The sequence below is a fragment of the Paramisgurnus dabryanus genome, chromosome 21 (assembly GCF_030506205.2).
Source record: "Paramisgurnus dabryanus chromosome 21, PD_genome_1.1, whole genome shotgun sequence".
NCBI classification, from domain to species: Eukaryota; Metazoa; Chordata; class Actinopteri; order Cypriniformes; family Cobitidae; genus Paramisgurnus; species Paramisgurnus dabryanus.
In genome coordinates this window covers 15,262,394-15,281,495 of record NC_133357.1, presented here as the reverse complement: position 1 = coordinate 15,281,495, position 19,102 = coordinate 15,262,394, and positions in this window count along the sequence as shown.

Sequence of the window (19,102 nt, the reverse complement as noted above, 5' to 3'; positions counted from 1 at the left end):
AAATCACCATACTTGTACTCTGCGTGATGTAGAACAATAATCTGGTGGAATTTGCAGAAAACAGTTTGATTTTAGGTTTTTATGAATTTTTAAAACTTGTCTGAATAGCAGTTATAATATAGCATAGGTCATGGTTTTGGGATGCAATTAATAAATAATAAAACAGTTAAACAATGTGAAAATCACCATAATGGTACTCTGGGTGATGTAGAACAATAATCTGGTGGAGTTTGCAGAAAACAGTTTGATTTTAGGCTTTTATAAAAAAGTTTAAACTTGTGTTAATAGCAGTTATAATAAAGCATTTGTCATGGATTGGCATGCAATTATTAAATAATAAAACAGTTAAACAACCTGAAAATCATCACAGTGGTACTCTGGGTGATGTAGAACGATAATCTGGTGTAATTTGCAGAAAACAGTTTGATTTTAAGTTTTTATTAATTTTTAAAATTTGTCTGAATAGCACTTATAATAAAGCATATATCATGGTTTTGGGGAAGCAATTATTAAATAAAAAAAAACAGTTAAACAATGTGAAAATCACCATACTGGTACTCTGGGTGATGTAGAACAATAATCTGGTGGAATTTGCAGAAAACAGTTTGATTTTAGGTTTTTATGAATTTTTAAAACCTGTTAAACAACCTGAAAATCACCACAGTGGTACTCTGGGAGGTGATGAATAAGAATTTGGTGGAGTTTGCAGAAAACATTTTGAATTTCTTCATGTTTTCATGCATTTATTTTGTCTGCGTGAGGTTAATATGCTAATATTAAACTCGATTAAAAGTATTGACAAAGATCTTTGTGAAATATGTATAGTGTTTTAAATCAGTTACTCAAATTTTCCAAGAACAATCAAATGCATTCCTTGAGAAGATTTTTTGTTTCTCATCCTCGCAAAAGGAGCACATGTTAAAATTCAGTCCCCTATATGTTTTTACAGCGCCGCATGAAGTCCCAGACGTTTGTTACCGTAAAACGCCATATAGACGCGCAACGCAATTTAAAGCGGAGATGGCGTGACCGTGCTTTTCAGAAGCGCAGATGGCGTGACTGCAGTCACAAAAACCATTATAGTTTCCATTACAAACCAATACAGCTACCATTATAACCAATAAATCTAGTTGAATTTCAGTGATGGATACTTTCATTGAGGTAAGCACTTCGCGAAGTCATAGTGTAACTATTGGTTACAAAGCATGAAGATTCACAAAATGGCACATCATTTGGAAATGCAGTTACCCACAGTAGACGGTCGTTAAAAACGCTACATGCCAATTAAACTAACTTTATCGTTATTTGCATGTTTTGTTTCTATTGACGTTCAGGGTTATGTTTACATTCTGTGTATGCAAGTATTGCTTTCCATTTACCTCAGAGATCGCTCCACACGATTCAGACGTTGATTGATGAACTTTACGAATTCTACGGACTGAACCGCGAGTGAGTCTATTTAGACCGGTATGAACAGTTCATTCCAAAGAATCGATTCAAAAGCGTATTCATTCGCGTCTTGGGTTTGAACCTTTTTATTTTTATTGCATTAAGCTAGTATGAAATCATCAGCTTGTTTGGATTCTGAACAGGTGACATGCGGCTTTCAAGTGGGGTGCAAATATCGTAATTATGAATACGAATCCCGAGCCTATAATTGACCAAACGAAGTCGTATTTACTATTGGGAAACTCAGGAAGATACGGTATGACACTCGAATCGCCACATTGTGACGGAAGTGTTGATTAGAATCAGAAGGAGCTTTATTGCCAAGCATGCTTGCACACAAAATGATTTTTTTATACAAGAAAACAGATAGTGTGCGAGAATTTCTTTTTGTGTATGTTATAAGAAAACATTGTAATAGCAAGAGACATAGTTAAAAACAGAAGGGAGTAAGAATAAAAAAAAGAAAGAATAATATATAAAAATATAATAGGATGACAATTGTACAGAAGAAATATTTATTTTTAAATCTACCTGTTATGATGTTATATACACCTGTGCAAGGTGTTGATAGGTGTTGATATGTGCACGAAATATAAATAAATATGAATTGACATGATGATAAGCAAGTCTTCAGTTTTCAATGATAATGAATTAATTTGCTTAGTTGAGTTGATGCTGTATTTCAATAGTTTTAAATGTGCAATGTATGGAACGCTTTTTGAAAACTGGATATTTTTATTCATGCAATATTAAAATTTACTATGATTTCAATAACTTCTGTAATGGGCAACCTGTCTGGAGACTAAATAGTTAATAATAGCATTATTTATTTATTATATTTATGTGTTAGCCTAATATTGATTACAAAATATATTGGTGCAGTTTGGTTTAGTCTGTTTTCCCACTTGAATATGTTATGATTGCCCAACTCAGACATACAAGTTTCCCAGGTGCAATGTGTAACTTTTAAAAGCATCTCTTGGCAGAAAGGCAATACAATATACATAACTATATTATCAGTGGTGTATAAAGGCAGCAATACATACGAAAATTATGACATTTTTTTTAAATCATAAAGGAAAATAATAGCGATAAACTTATATTCAAAGTAAACTTAAAAGGGAAAATGTTAAAACTATAAAAGAACATGAAATGTGTTGATTCTTTTCAATAGCTTTAGAGCCAGATCAGATATGATGAACAAATTTCATCAGTCTGTACTGTAAGTCAATGCAACACCAGCAATTTCATCACAGGATAAGCCATCCAGGTCTAATAACATTAACAATTATAATAACAGGAGACAAGAGAAAGTACACGGGACCCAAAACAAACAGACACACAGCCCACCACACTTGAACAAATTTCCCACCAACCATTTAAGCAAAATATTTTCTTTACTCAATCTCAGTGGCACATCACTTCCTGTTCTCGAGAAGGTATCAACAAGTGCTCGTTTTCCATACCACAACTTCCTGACTGCCATCCAGTTTCTCAAAACTCAAATCCACCAAAAAGGGGAAACAAAAAACCGAAAAGCTGCCTATTGTGACCATGATCTTATAGGGCCATCAGGGGACGGGAACCGTCTCTTTAGCAACAGCAGAGAAACAAGCACACAGACGGCTGTAAAATAAGACTTTTTTGTGAGGAAGAAAAGAAAATGCTGCTTGGTCCAGGGCTTATTAGTGAGACACAATGATCAGGATTTATGGCTTGCAACAGAAGGGTAGACAAGAGCACTAGATAACTGTCAAGCCCAACATCACAATAACACTCAAGATCTTATGAAGAAGGATAATTATAATATTCATGCTTTCAATCTGTTTGAATTGTTTCTTATACTGTAATTATTACCTTAAAAATATAATAAATAAAAATACATATCACAATACATTTTAATACAGAGCTGTGCAAAAAAACTTTAATTATAAAAAATCATATTTAAACTTGAATATAAACAATTCACATATAGGGTGAAACAGGAAAAGGAAAGATTAAAATGAAATAATATATTAAATATGCCAGTTCATGTTGTTATTAAAGCAAAAGTGAGACATACCAAATATTAAGACATTGTAAAATTCATGTAAATGTATACACTAACAGTGATATGATAATAAATTCATTAAATTATACATTTTTATCTAAGACTTTTGGACCTTATTAGCTGTATAAATATGGTTCATTTATATAGGTAAAACAAATATTTTCTTTTATTTATAAAGCAAGACAACCGTCAATAAAAGGTCACAAAAATAAATCTAGGTATCATTAGGAGTCTTCCAGATATCTTGACATTTATTTGACACTCTAAATTATAATCAAGCCCAAAAATAAAAGTGTACCTATAAATGACAAGTATTTCCTCCACTAATCCTCTTTAATTACCCTGTTAGTGTGAAAGCCCTTGTGGACAGACTACTTAAGTACCTAGATATTATAAATCAATGACGGTTTGTTATTCTGTTCATTTAAACAAAGGCAAGACGCATAAAAAGCCATTAAAATGACACGTGAATTGGCAAACAAACTGTTTAATTTGTGTCTGCAGTGCCGAGGGGGCTGTGAAACAGTGACGCTGGAGCAAAAGAAATTTACATCTGATTTGAGTTTAATGGGCCGTAGCAGGCCTACCGCCTGGTCTCCATGGAAACCAATCTTTTCTCAAGATTTTCAACAGGCCAAAATGTTCCCTTTTTGTGCGTTTGAAATGTGTCATGTGATCCAAATGGGGCCGGGGCTTGTATGTATCAATTTGTTTCTGTTGCAGGGCCTGCAATAGCCCGGCAATGAATATATGGGCTATTGAGTCAAGTCGCACAATGGTCACAGCTGATGCGGTTGCCACAGAGACACGCCCACACAAAGGCCAGGAATGATGACATATGGTCCCAACCTGCAGACCCCCAATAGTCCTGACTGCATTGGCTTACAAAACCCTTGAGTTGTCCATTTATCTATGCCTACTCATTTCATGCTAAAATAAACTTTTTATAAAGTTTCTACAGCCCTCGCACAAGGAGTAAAACACAGCCCCCAAAGCCAGCATGTAAAGTAGAAGAATTCATCATTAAGTGATTAACAAAGGACTCTTCACCACCTGCTCCTACATTTATACGGACATTACGTACAGCTTGCCCCCATTAAGAGCATAACGATGGCAAATTCGGAAAGGTTACAAGTGTGCATTCCTGGGTTAAAAATAAAAATATAATTTTTTTATTATATTCTATGCAACTATTTACTGAGACTGTGGCTATATGGCTATGCATGACAACATTTTCACTGCAGATGTAATGAACTTCTCAGATTCCTGAAACATGTCTTCATTTGTTTAGTTTGTGTCTTATGAGTAAGTGCAGCTCTGGAAGATCAGTTGCAGTTATGCCAGTATTTCCCAAGGAATGATGAGACAATTGCCAAGAGTCCATTAAATGCAGTAAGTGCCAAGCATCTGAATTCTTTGGATGGTTAGATGGGGAACAGTGTACTCCCTGGGGTTTATGTGGAAACCTAATACCTTAATGGTCAGAGATGCATAGACATATGATTATAGACAATAACAGCATAAGTACCAATATTTCAATGAAAATAAATGTTAATAATATGATTAGCCGAGACATAAACTATCAATGAACTTACTATTAGAGTAGCTTCTTTCTCACCACACCCCCAAAACAATTTTCATGTGACCTTACCTTAAACTTTAAATCTGTTTATTATTATTTTTTGTTGTTTAATTTCGTTTAAACGGAGGAAAATTATATTGCTTTCATAGCTCAGGAGAACTGATGGAGTTTCAGTTGTGCATGGTTTAAGTATCAACTTTAAGTATCCAAAAATTGCTTAGAATAAATAAAAATAGAAACAAATGGGAGAACTTTTTAAATGGAATACGAGTATGGAATTGTAAAATTAATGTAAAATGTTTAGGTAAAATAATCTGGATTTGATGAAAATATTAAGTTTATACCTAGTATAAAGTGAAAAAAAAAACTTACTTCAATTGGTAACACGTAAAAAAAAACTTTTATAAACTTCCATTTTCTACTTTAAGTGAAATTTAAAGTGTAAAAACTTTTATAAATGACACCTAAGATATTTTGAGCATTTTCAAATAAAAAATTTCACTTAAAGGGAGAAAATTAAGTTGAAATAACTTAAAATTTAAGCGTTACCAATTGAAGTAATTTATAAGTTGATCTTTTTACAGTGTATTAAAATAATAACATTGAAGCTCAGTTTGTGACACTATTGAGATATCTTCTGAAACTCTAATGGAGACCTAATATTTTAAAAATCATTAAAAAAATTCTTAGGACAAATATCTCTTACAATGTGCTATCTATTCAATCTCATGTCTTGGAGAAATAATTAAGGATCTAATTTGTGATTTTTCTTTCTATATGTTTCTGATTATTTGTAAGTGACAATCATTAGTCTAACTAACATTACTTCTCTGCGTTGAAAAAGTTTTTTTTCCAGAAGCAACTTTATCCTTTTCAGGAAGATCAAAATATCCCCCAGCTTACGAATAAAGTCACTTAAATAATCTATACGATGTTGTTCTTTTGCACTAAATGGCATAATACTTTACTATTTTGCATTTTGTCAAACATCTATTTAGCAGCCACTTACCTTTATAAGACTTTTATAAAGATGAATTCATGTATAGTTTTCGGTGAACTGCACCTTTAAGAGCTCACTTGTGGCATTAACTTTAATTAGCATAATTAATCCTCTGAATTGGACAAGCAAACGAATGAGTGACAAAAAAACTGTGGTTGGACACTAACCTAGAGTTGAATGTGAAAATAACAATGGATGAATAAATTAGCCGCTTCAAAGACAAACAGCAAAAAGGCTAATCAATCTAAAGTGATTGAAAAAACAAACTTTTTGCATTTAACAAATTCTACAAGTAGAAACTTCAGAGAAATAAAACTGGAAAAGAGTAAAGGAGATGAAAAATAAAGCTGAAAAGCTATGTAGGGAAGTGGCACTGATTCGCTTCTAACTGGATTTGTGGAGATAATCTGAGTTTGAATAAGACATCTCACGAGCTGTCCCTGTGGATTACTCATTTGAGAGGACTAGATGATGTCATCACAGACTTTTGTCTCACAGGGGGCTGGGGACTGAACACTGAATAGGGATAACAATCCACATGACTCAATGAATAAAAGCAAGAAAAATACTGGCATATTAGTTACCATTTTATAATTTATACATCTTAATGAATACAAAGTATTAATTTAAAGGGCTAGTTCACTTTAAAATGAAATTTCTGTCATCATTTACTCATCCTCATGTTGTTCTAAACCTGTATGAATTTATTTTTTCTGATGAACACAAAATAAGGATTTTTTTAAATGATGGTAAACACACAGCAAAAAGTGACCATTGACTTCCATAGTAGGAAAAAAATATTTTGGATGTATTGTGATAAATGATAAAGAAAATATTTTGATAAATGATGGTAAGCACACAGTTGACGGTACCCGTTAAATTCCATCATATTTTTTATTCCTACTATGAAAGTCAATGGTCACTATCTGCTGTGTGTTTTCCATCATTTCTTAAAATATCTTCTTTTGTGTTCATCAGAAAAAAAAATTTCATACAGGTTTAGAACAACATGAGGATGAGTAAATGATGCAGCATTTTTATTTTAAAGTGAACTATCCCTTTAAGTTACAATTTCATATTATTAATCATGAAATCTATCAAAGTTCAACGTGAAAAATGAATCAAAAGTTTTAATTTATCACTCAAAAAAAAAAATATATATATGGGATTGTTTTTTAACCTATATGGACAAACCCATGCTTGGCTCAAATATGGAAATTGTTTTATTTAAACCAATGGTTGGATTTGTCCATTTTTACCTAACTTTAGGTTTAAAACAACACTCCATTTTAAAAGAGTATTCATGCATTTATGAATGTACATTATTTATGTATTTAGTATAAGTGTGTTTAGATGTATGAATTTGCACACTGTCAGAATTCTTTTTTTTAAATAGTCACAGAGACAGTAAAATATCAAGTACATATTGGTACCAAAATGTGCATTTTAGTACATCAAATCCACATATTGGTACCATATACATATGTACCACTAGAAAGTTTCACTTTTAGAAAAAACGGCATAAAAAGGTACAGAATTCGTCACTGTAGCGGTACATTTTCAAAAAGTACACTTTTGTACCTAAAAGATGCATAGTGGTACCTCATATCTCTAACAAAATATGGTATCAAGACCTTTTTAAAGGTACTGTCTCAGTGACAAGTGTAGACAGCAAAAGGTTAAATCAGCAAAATTAAAACTTATGCCCGAAATCTCCCAGAGATTACATATATTTTCATAAAGCCAAATCCAAAAGAGTAACAAATCCTAATGCGACACACCAGAACGGAAAACTGAGGTAAGGCAGAATGGCTGGGGGGGGGGGGGGTTGTTCTGCTTATTCACACACACAGTCTTTATTGTCTGTCCCCAGGTGTTTCCTCCGGTGGACAGAAAGTCAAAGTTTCTCTTGGTTCCATGGTGAGAAGCTGAAAGAGGAGGTCTTCCAAGATTTCTTGCCATCTTTTCATTCAGTGAAAATGACAAAGCTCTCTAAATATGTCTTGTTATCCGTGTTCCATCACTTTAGTTATCAGTGGTCCTGTCTACTGGATGGTCGCCTCCATTGACAGTTTCTCAATGCCCTTGGTCCTGGTCGACTCTCAACTAGCCTAACTAAGAAGGGTCAGAGACCTCGAAATGCCCCCACTGTCCCCCTGCCATACACCCCGCTGGGCGCAAACAGTCCCTCAGGAAATGACCCAATGCTACTGCCTGACACTTTATGTATTGATTTGTCATAAAATGTCACGAGAGACAATAGCCTGTTAAAAAACTTAAAGTAGGCTACACAAACTACATAAATATACAGATTTTAAAATAGTTTAAACATGTAAAAAAATAATATAACTGACTTTGATTTAATGTCTAGTCCAAAAATACTCCAAAGGAAGTGTGACATTCCGGACTGATAGTCCCAACAGTACAAAGCAGCATGCGAACAATAAACTTTCCCTAAATCGGAATCACCTCAGACATTATAGGAAGTAAGAGGCTGTAGAGGGAGGTTTTCCTCTGTTGAACTGTTGTGTCTAAGCATTTGGCCATGGAAACGTGGAAGGCTGTAGCAAGTTGTCACATCAAAAGAATGGGATGTAAAATGGGATAAACAGATGTCGTACTGGTGAGCTAGACTCGTGCAGATGAGAAAAGTTCTGATGTCAATAGACGGAAGCCATAGATTTACCAGGCAGGATTGGATAAGTAGGCCTACGGCCAACCAGACACCAGAAGGTGGGTGGATGTACTGGTTCACTTCCAAAACGACACTTTGGAGGAAGTAATCTCAAATTCAAACCCAAGATTGGATAAGATACCGTGCGTCATAGACGTAAATGGTAAATGGTAAATGGACTGCATTTATATAGCGCTTTCATAGACCAATGGCCATCCAAAGCGCTTTACAATTTTGCCTCACATTCACCCATTCACTCACACATTCATACACCGACGTAAATAAAATGTTAGCGCTGCATGTGGCAAAGACGAAGTCATACCTTTGGATTGACTGACAGCAGCACAAAAAGCATTTGACCTGAGTGATTTGTCAATGGACAGAGATGGAAACAAAGAGGTATTGATTGGCTGTATAGAAAAGAGATGGCACAATGCAGTAGGGTGCGGGATAGGTAAAACAATCAATACTGTGGTTCTGCTCCATGGATCCTCTTCACCAGCGCATACAGTGGGGCTGCAGCCAATCAGCAGCGCACAAACAACGAGCGGAAACCCTGAGCGGCATCTCAGTCTCTCCTACCCACATCCAGTCTCACGCAAACAGCAGCAAAACCACAAAAGCAAACAGAATTTCACACAAGCAATGAAAAATTCAAAGCGCACTTTTATCTCTAAAATCACACAGTTTCATTCTTTGGTGCTTTGCTTTGTTATGACTAACACTGTGTTTTGGGTGTTATGCCCTTTTATTGCCCTTCAGAGTTGAATGTGGAGATGAGCGTGCAATGTAATCTGCCAAGCTTTTGGTGCAGTCAGCAACGTGTGAACCATCTTTACCTAGCTCAAGTTAATCGTGATCTTAACCTCCTAAGACCCGAGCTTTGGTTTGTCTTTTTTTTCCAGATTTCTTCCAGCTATTTTGGGGTTAGGAAGAACCAAATATTTTTTTTTGAACATAAAGCAGTGTAATTGTCCACGTTTGTGTACAACAGGTTCCCGTTACACATAATTATAGTGCAAACAACAAAAAATGTGATGTCCACATTTAAAAGGTTAAAGATGCAATTCTGGAAATTAAGGGGTAGTTCAACCCCCCCCCCCAAAAAAAAAAGAAAATCTGTCATCCTTATGTTGTACCAAAGCCATGTCCAGGGAGCCATCAAACTTTTAAGGGGCCCTAATGATGACTATAAAATTATAAAAAATAATATTCCATAATATTTTTCTCACTATGAAAGTCAATGGTGCTCCAAAACTGTTTGGTCAAACATTTCTCATTGTATTTAGCACAACAAAGAAACCCTGGGAATTTTTTAAAAATAAACATACATAGATACAGGTCATTGAAAGTGCTTGAATCTATTTTATGCAAAACCTTTTCTGGAAAAAAAATCCATATTATTCCCTGTGTTGTGTAGGATAATGTCATTAAAATTTTAGACTTTTTAAGCACACGTGCTAAACTGTTCGCTTTAAATGCTTATATATTCTGTATGCGAATGTTGATTCATACTGTAGTTGTGTTTGACACATGAAAACAGCTTGGGTTGCATATGTAACTATTGTTCCCTGAGAAGGGAACGAGACGCTGCGTCTCCCTTGCCATACTTCCTGCTTCCCTGTAACGCAGTATTTTTACGCAGTATCTTTGGCAATATTTCAGATAGCGATATACTTTCTGCACCCTGTCTTTGTCGTCAAGCCTCACAATTGGTTGAATTTGATATACAGATTCAGAGGCACTTACCACTGGAGGGGTCCCCAAAGTGTCACTGCAGTGCAAGTTCCCTCAAAAGGGAACTGTAATAATGTATCTTAAAAGGTAACACAATGTAACCTTGCTTTTACTTGGAATGTGTCCCCACATTTAGTCCTTGAATTTGAGGGTACTGGACCTGGAAAGTCCTTGAACGATCCTTGAATTTGAAGTTAAGGTGTGGAAACCTTGTATATAATAAATGCTGGGTTGTTTGACACATGGTTGGGTAAAATATGCACATACCCAACCTCAGGGTTAAATTAACCTAGAAAATGTCTATATTTTACCCAACCATAGGCTAAAACAACCCAACAGTGTATAAAAGAGTGAAATATTAACACCGTTGTTTTTCATACAATGGAACTAAGGCTGGATACATTTGACAGAATAATCATCCTCTATCTTCTTTATAAGGTTTAAGTAAATAAAAAATAAGGCAAATGTATTGGTTATGTTTGTCATAAGTTTGTTCTGCAATACAAAATCCTGCACATGAGCAGGTGAGTTGACATTCATTATAATAAATGACTGTTTGAGTCGGGATACAGAACTTTACCCAACATCACTTTCTATAGTAGACGCATAAAAGAAAGGAATTACAAGTTTGAAATGTGCTAACATAGAATGAAAACGTAGGAAAATGTGAAGACCAAAAAAACTTTAAAAGCGGACATTAATGATTTGAGAGCAAAACCAACATATGTATTCGCTAGCCGACTGGTAAAGATTAATTCACCAATAAGGAAACATGATGTGCAGAGTATCACCCAATAATGTGTGGTTGTGTGTGTGTGTGTGTGTGTGTGCGTGCGTGCGTGTGTGTGTGTGTGTGTGTGTGTGTGTGTGTGTGTGTGTGTGCCCAGCTGTGCTCTCATTTCGCCCTTCCTTTCACTAAGTGCCTTTGTTTGGAGGGAAGCCATTCTCTTATTGACACTTGACTCGACTGTTTCATGCATGAGAATCAACACCATAAAATCACCAAGTGCAAGGCACACCGCTCTACATTTACCATAAGAAGTGAAAGACAAATATGATGAACAAACTTTACCTTCCCGTTGGAAGAAAAGAGAGGTAGAGATAAAAAAAAGGAGATGGGCCCAGTGGCTGTCCCTATCTAGATGGAGACCTGTCACCGTCTGGCTCAAGAGCTTTAAAAAAGGGCAGATCCACATGAGGTTGCATGATAAAGAGAGGAAGAAAAACAATTTGATCTTTTGACAAGACGAGGGGAGGGAAAGTGCAGGACGTGAAAACTCCCAGGCACCTTTTCAAAAGCTGGTAACATCTGGTGAGGGGATTTGTCTTGTAGTTTCTTTTTGACTTTTCTTTGTCACACGCACCCTAGCAACCCTGTACCCGGCTAGATACCAGGACATCCTGTACGAGGACAATGAGCCACACGACTGGATAACTGGAAAGATTAGACCGCCTGTCAACGATATTTCATATACACACACAAGCTAATCCAACACACAAATCATAATGTTTATAGTTGTCTATGTATATTAAACCAAGTAGATTACTCATTAAAAAAAAAAACATTACTCACATCACCTTTAATAAAAAATTAATCATTACCATCAATGCACAGTTATGTGTCTTCAAAACAAATTCCTTGATTTGTAACAGAGTCAACGGAAATGCTCTATGTTGCTTTATTGTATTGTTCAAAGCTTTCCAGGGTGTGCACAAACAAGATTCTGTGTATGACACAAACACACACACACATTCTCACAGATGGTTTGAAAGGACTGACATGAGTCAGAGCAGTTACTTTCAGGTGTCTATCTAGGGCATGTCTGAGCTTGTGGTAAGACAGCGGCTGATTCACCACCCATATAGGGGGCAAATTTCCCACTCCCACTAACTGTGGCCTCACAGTGACCCTTGTACACATTGCCATCCTATTAAAAACATAGGAACCGCATTTATTAAAAGGATGTGAAAACGTATGGGAACGTCTATAACGTCCAAAACTTTCAACAGTTGAAACCAAAACTGTGCCATTCATTGCAGCAGCAAAAAATAGGTCAAGCAGAAAATAAATAACGTTGGTTCAACTCCTCCGGTCTTCCATGGGGCACATAAACATTAAAATGTGACTCACTACCTTTCCTTAAAGTCTACCAGTTTGCCCAAATGTAGAGCTTTGTTATTGAGTTCAAAACGCAGGGGAAATGCCATGCAGAGAAAAGTGATTTCACTACCTCACATCTACATCCCACAGACATCGGAGGCTTCAGTAGACTCATAGCGAAAGAACCCACAGTTCGTGCCCTCTGTTTGACTTTTCTTTTAACCATTTTGTTTTTCAACTTGTTGGACTTAATGTATGTTTCTTAATGTGTTTAATTACAGAGGTTACAGTTCAGAAAAAAACTGTTCAGTTCACCCAAAAAATTAAAATTTGGTTATGATTTATACACCCTTGTGTTGTACAATACCTGTAAATGTCTGTAAATTCTTCTGTGGAAATATCTTAGTGGTTTGTGTCCATACAGTGGATGTCAACGGGGGACAGTGTTGTTCAACGTTATCAACATTTAAAAAAATATCTTCTGAGTTTTGCAGAAATAGGAAAGTCATAAAGGTTTGGAATGTCATACGGGTAAGTCAAATTTTAGCAATTTTTTTATTTGGGTTAACAATTTTATTTGGGTAAATCTATTTGTATTTGTGTACTCATTACGGACATACAGTATAAGGAGCTCAGATGCTAAAGTTGCTAAAGGCACCTCTATCAAAAATGAGATATGATTAATATTTAATGTTTCATACCTTACACTCTAAAAAACAAACGGTGCTATATAGCACCAAAACAGTTGCTTTGGATCGTAACGATAGAAGAACCATTTTTAGTGCCATATAGCACCGGTGAAGAACCAGTGAAGCACCAGTGAAGCACCTGTGTAGAACCATATAGTGCTATGTAGAACCATATGTGGTGCTATATGGCCCCTATATGGTTCTACACAGGTGCTTCACTGGTGCTTCACTGGTTCTTCACCGGTGCTATATGGCACTAAAATGGTTCTTCTATCGTTATGATCCAAAGCAATTGTTTTGGTGCTATATAGCACCGTTTGTTTTTTTAGAGTGTACAAATTAGGTAAATAGCCGTGTAATAAGTGGGATAATGTATAGGCAGCCGGTTGTTATCGTGAAATAAGCCCCTTGTCATAGTATACATTCATCACATCACTTTGCTTCAAATCCGCTTATCCCGGCCTCAGGCTATTCAGAAATACCGTTTTGTTGGCAGAATCCGATGATTTTTCACCAAAGTCCTATAAAAGGTTTCATCAGACATACGCGCGTTGTCACAGTTACACTAGACGAAACTTAACTTCAGGTCTCTGTTTGTTTAATGGTCTAGCTAGTGGCTTAAAGGGGACATTTCACAATACTTTTTTAAAATGTCAAATAAAACTTTGGTGCCCCCAGAGTACGTATGTGAAATTTTAGCTCCAAACACTATATAAATAATTTATTATAGCATGCTAAAATTGTCACCTTTGTAAGCAAAAATGTGTCGTTTTGGGTGTGTCCTTTAAAATGCAAATGAGCTGATCTCTACACTAAATAGCATTGCTGTGGTTGGAAGGGGCGGTATTATCCCCTTATGACATCACAAGAGGAGCCAAATTTTAATGAGCTATTTTTTCACATGCTTGCAGAGAATGGTTTATCAAAACTAAGTTACTGGGTTGATCTTTTTCACATTTTCTAGATTGATAGAAGCACTGGGGACCCAATTATAGCACTTAAACATGGAAAAAGTCAGATTTTTATGATATTTCCACTTTCATTTTAACTCTGGAACAAATACATCATTGAAAAAAAATTGGTTTCCTAAAGATGAGAGGAGACGGCGATCATGGATCACCAAAGTGTGAATGGAGGTTTGGCAGCAAATCTGCAGAGGTTTATAGTACTTAAGTATTTTTACTTTCTACATAAAAGTAAATTTTCATGTATTCGTATTTTATTAGTGTTTTTCTTTGGAAAACATACATTCCAATGCATATTATTATAATTTTTACTCATCTACATTTCATAATTTAAGGTTTTTGGTTTATATTTAATATTTAAGTACATTAAACATCTCTTTTTTTTTTTACTTTTACTTAAAGGGACACAAGGCAGCATTTTTATGTTAATAAATCATCTTCGTAAGTCGGTATATGGTTAAATGACTCATTACATGACGAATGAAGACTCTCTCGCCCGCCCCTACCGTCTGTAGGAAGAATACCCCACTTGCAAGTTCGCTGTATCCGACCCGGTGTCCTTCAGTCTCGTATAGTCTTAGATATAGAACGCATTTACTCCCAGACACTAGGGGGAGCTAGTAGAGAAATAATACTCAGACTTGCCTTGTGTGCCTTTAAGTAAAAAGTACTTCCGTACTCAAAAAAGTAAAAGTACACAATATTTATGTAATTAGGTATTAAATCAATTTTAATATGCAATATTAAAGGAATACACAGTATGATTCTATGCTTTAGAATGTAGTGAAAAAATCTTAGTAAAGTAAAGTAAATTTTTCCTAAGACAAAACACAAATGCTTGGAAAATTTAACTAAAATACTTAAGTATTATACACCTCTGGACTGTATAGATTATATAGTACACATTTTATTCAGTAGCGTTAGCCCAGTTTAGTTTTTGATATGCTTTCACTGTAAAAAAAAAAATACAGCATGAAGTTAATACAACTTGGTTTTGCAAGTCAATTAAACATAATGTAGTATTTTAAGTTTTTACCTGTGTTAAGTTGACATAAGTTGAAATGATTTAACTTGTTAATATGTTTATGTTACTTTAACTTAACAAATTATGTTAACTTGACATAAATGCTGCATTTTTTACAGTGTATTATTTGAACTAAGGTAATCTACTTGTTGTTTATTTTGCTTGTTATGAACCCAGTCTCACCCCATGGCGTCAATATTTGACGACACTTGACCATGCGTCAATATGTTGACGCGGAGGGTATACCTTTCGCGTCATTTTTTGACGAACTGGGGACTTCAATACTATTACGTCCGTTGCATTCTCTTTCCTATTTTCTTACCATTTTCGCGTCGGTTTAGGGTTAGATTTACATAATGACATCCCTACCCAAACCTAACTCTAACCCCAACGCCAGGTGACAACTGTTTCAAGGACTAGAGTTAATGATTCTTTGTGGGAGTTTACCGGAAGTTACGTTTGTTCCACGAAATACGTTTGTTTATGTTGTTACTCCTGAAACCATCTATAAGTGCACGGAAGAAGAGTTAAATGAACGACGTCACGGCGCAAGAGTGTTTTTTACACGAAAAAAGGAAGTATATATTAGGATATTGACTGAATTTTTTTTTATTTTATCTTTATTCAGAATTCAGAAGTGTGACTGGATTTTAGAGATTTGCTGTTTTCTACATATAACCATTCTACATAATATAAAGAATGGTCTGTGAAAATATAACCTTGATATCTTTCATATTGACTGAGTAAGGTCAGGTCAAATATTTTTCAGGTGATGTCAAATACTTTATTCAGAAAGTGAAATTACTGAACCTCAACCCATCTTGATTTAGAGAGCACTTTCAACATACAAGTGCAACTACAGATAAAGGGGTTTGCATTTCTTCAAGCTTTTCATATTTTGCCTTTTATTTATGTAAAATTATGAAAAGAACCTTACACCTTCTCAAACGCTGTAAAAATAGGGATTGTTTAAAATAACACTAATAAAAATCATGAGAATTCATTGTTCACTATTTCTACACATTTTGATCTTGGTGTTCTCCAAACGTCTGCCTGTAATATAAGATCTTCACTTAAAATAGTACAGCAGCTGACCAGTCAGATCCACATACTCATCTTCAGGATGAGTAAAAACATAAATAAAAAGTGTGTCCAAATTTAAAGACGGCCTTCTTCAAGGCCACCAAGGAGATGGAATTAAAAATACTTGGAAAGACCTCCTGACTGTCAGGGGGTGGTCTTCACTTCTCCTGTGGAATCTGTAATATTCGCAAAGGCTTCATAGACTGCCAAGACATCACGACTTTTGAAACCAAAGATTGTGCTGAAAAGCAAAACCTGGACTAAGAAATATGTCCTGCAGACAAGTGACAAGGATCTGCGGACCTTGCGGCTCCTTGAGCTGTGATATCTGATAAGGGTCGGCAGTGCGTCCATACGTGTCTCCTCGGCAGATCCTCCCTCCCCTACCGTGCGACTCCTGCTACTAGGGAGATATGGCCTGTTTTGCTATTAATATCAGACCAAGTACAGATCAAAGTAATACAAATGTTTGAGAATAAATCTCCTAATATTTCTAGCATGTACAGATACATTTTCTAAAACTGGCTCTGTAGCAAATGTATGATATTGTTTCAAACAATAGCGCATGTGATGTCTGTTTCACACTTTGCATAAAAGCATAAACCTGTGTTTAGGGTAAACAGTGCATGCTAGCTGCAAAGCATGGTTTACCATGCAAATTATATCTTGATTTTCCCCAGCCAATGGTTTAGCAGCAGATTCTTATATCTTACCAAAATGTGTTCATGATGTTGACAACCCTCTGTACGTTCTGAGAAGATGAACTAAGTCTGAGCATAATTTTGCTGATGACTATGTCTTTCCTAACTGCTTGGGCAACAGGTGCTGAAGGAGAAGGAAGGTGCGTCAGTCTCCTCTGGGGTTTTTTCTGGACCACAGTGCCTCTTAGCCCCCACCTTTCTCCCAAAGCTTCCATATCCAAGCACGCAGAGCATTTCCCTCTTGTCCTCGTGAGTGAGTCACTTTGAACCGGAATAAATTTAGACAGGGTAATGTGTATGGTAATGTGCTTCTGAAGGCAAAAAAGACAAGACTGCCCCAACAATTAAGTATATACTGTACATATGTAAAACATGCATGTGTGAGAGAAACAAAATTATGTTGTATACAATTTTAGAAAATCGGCTGACATTCTCCCCTTCCCAAATCTTATTTTAGATTATCAGATAAGATCTGTGTAGCACAAACAAAGATGTTATGTTCCTCCTTGTGGTCAAAAAGAACACTACATTTGGCCCCTACAAATCATTTTGGTCAATACTCAAGATCAGCAATATCCAGTCTATACATTATACATAAACTATTCATAAGAGTTACTTTATATTTCTTTTAATTATACACCAACGTGCTAGAGCTTGTCTATTAATAGAAAAGTTTGAATAAAATCTACTTGACAGATGAATCATTGTTGTATTTAATAGCCTTATATTAGATGTACGTACACTAGGCCTATTTAAAATTAAAGAGCTTTAAAATTTTATTGAGGCCGATGCCCTGGTTTTCTAAAGAAGCTTTCAGTCCATGGTTTCCAAAATATTTTTTTATCCTATCAAACATTTTTCCACTACAAAGAACCTGATGTGCAACAAAAAGGTTTTGTATGGGACCAAGCAGCCTGACAATGAAACTTTTAGGGTGACCTTTATATTTAAGAATGCTAGGCTTATTGAGTTTTGATATCTGAAAACAAATGATATCCTTTAATATGAAGATTGCAATAAAACTAATGTTTCAAAACAAACTCAAAACGAATGAAATTGCTTTGGTTTTTAAAGAATTTGATATTTTAGTTGAAGTGTAGTACATGCTCCCTTAAGCTTATTGCGGTTAATATAAAGTCAGAAGCTAATCTTCAACTCTCAAATTTCACTGGAAAGGCCAGCATGCTCTCCCTTTGTGTATGTGTGTTTGTGTGTGGTGTGTGCGTTGGCCAGTGGCTCTTGTAATTATTATACTTTGGCTTAAAACTTGTATCTTGGCGGCCACGCGTGTGCGCCTCTTCACCTCCAGAGAGTGGGGCTCTGCGGCCAACGCACGACCCGGCCTGCCAGCGGGGATTTACGGATTGGCGCTCTGCCCGGCCGCAGGCAGTCTAGTTCGCTCGGTTCTCACGACCTCAGCACCACAACGGCATCTCTGAACTATTAACTCAGACACGCAGGCAGTGAGAGAAGCCACGAAGCCCACACACTGCCAACTAGTGTTTCAACAATGCGCATGCGCGAAAACTCAATGCGATGTAGGCTAGATGAGCCCCGAGGGTTTTTAAAGAATCTTTTTTCCACATCAGGGAGATGACCAAAACTGAATTAAGTAAATCGTTTGGGACACTGATAAGCCTGAAGTCTACCATAAATTTAGGTCTAAATAAAGCATCTAAAATGAAGCACAAAAATGTAGCCTAAGAATCTGACATGAAAAATACTGCAGTATAGGCCTATTTTAGTATTTATTTACTATAGTACATTGAAGTATACTACAGCAATTACTACACTTTATTAATGTATACTATAGCCTATTCTACTGAATTGTGATGAAATATTTACTCTAGTAAATTGTAGTATAGTTTAATATAGCCTATTATTTGTTACACTTTGTTCATGTATATAATTGTATTATATATAGTAAATACTGTAGTATAATTAATTTACTATGGAAATGCTCAAAAACAGTATAGTATAGAAATATCACTAGCTACAGTAATAGCCTACTAAAGTAGCCTATATTGCAGTATTATTGTGTGATATA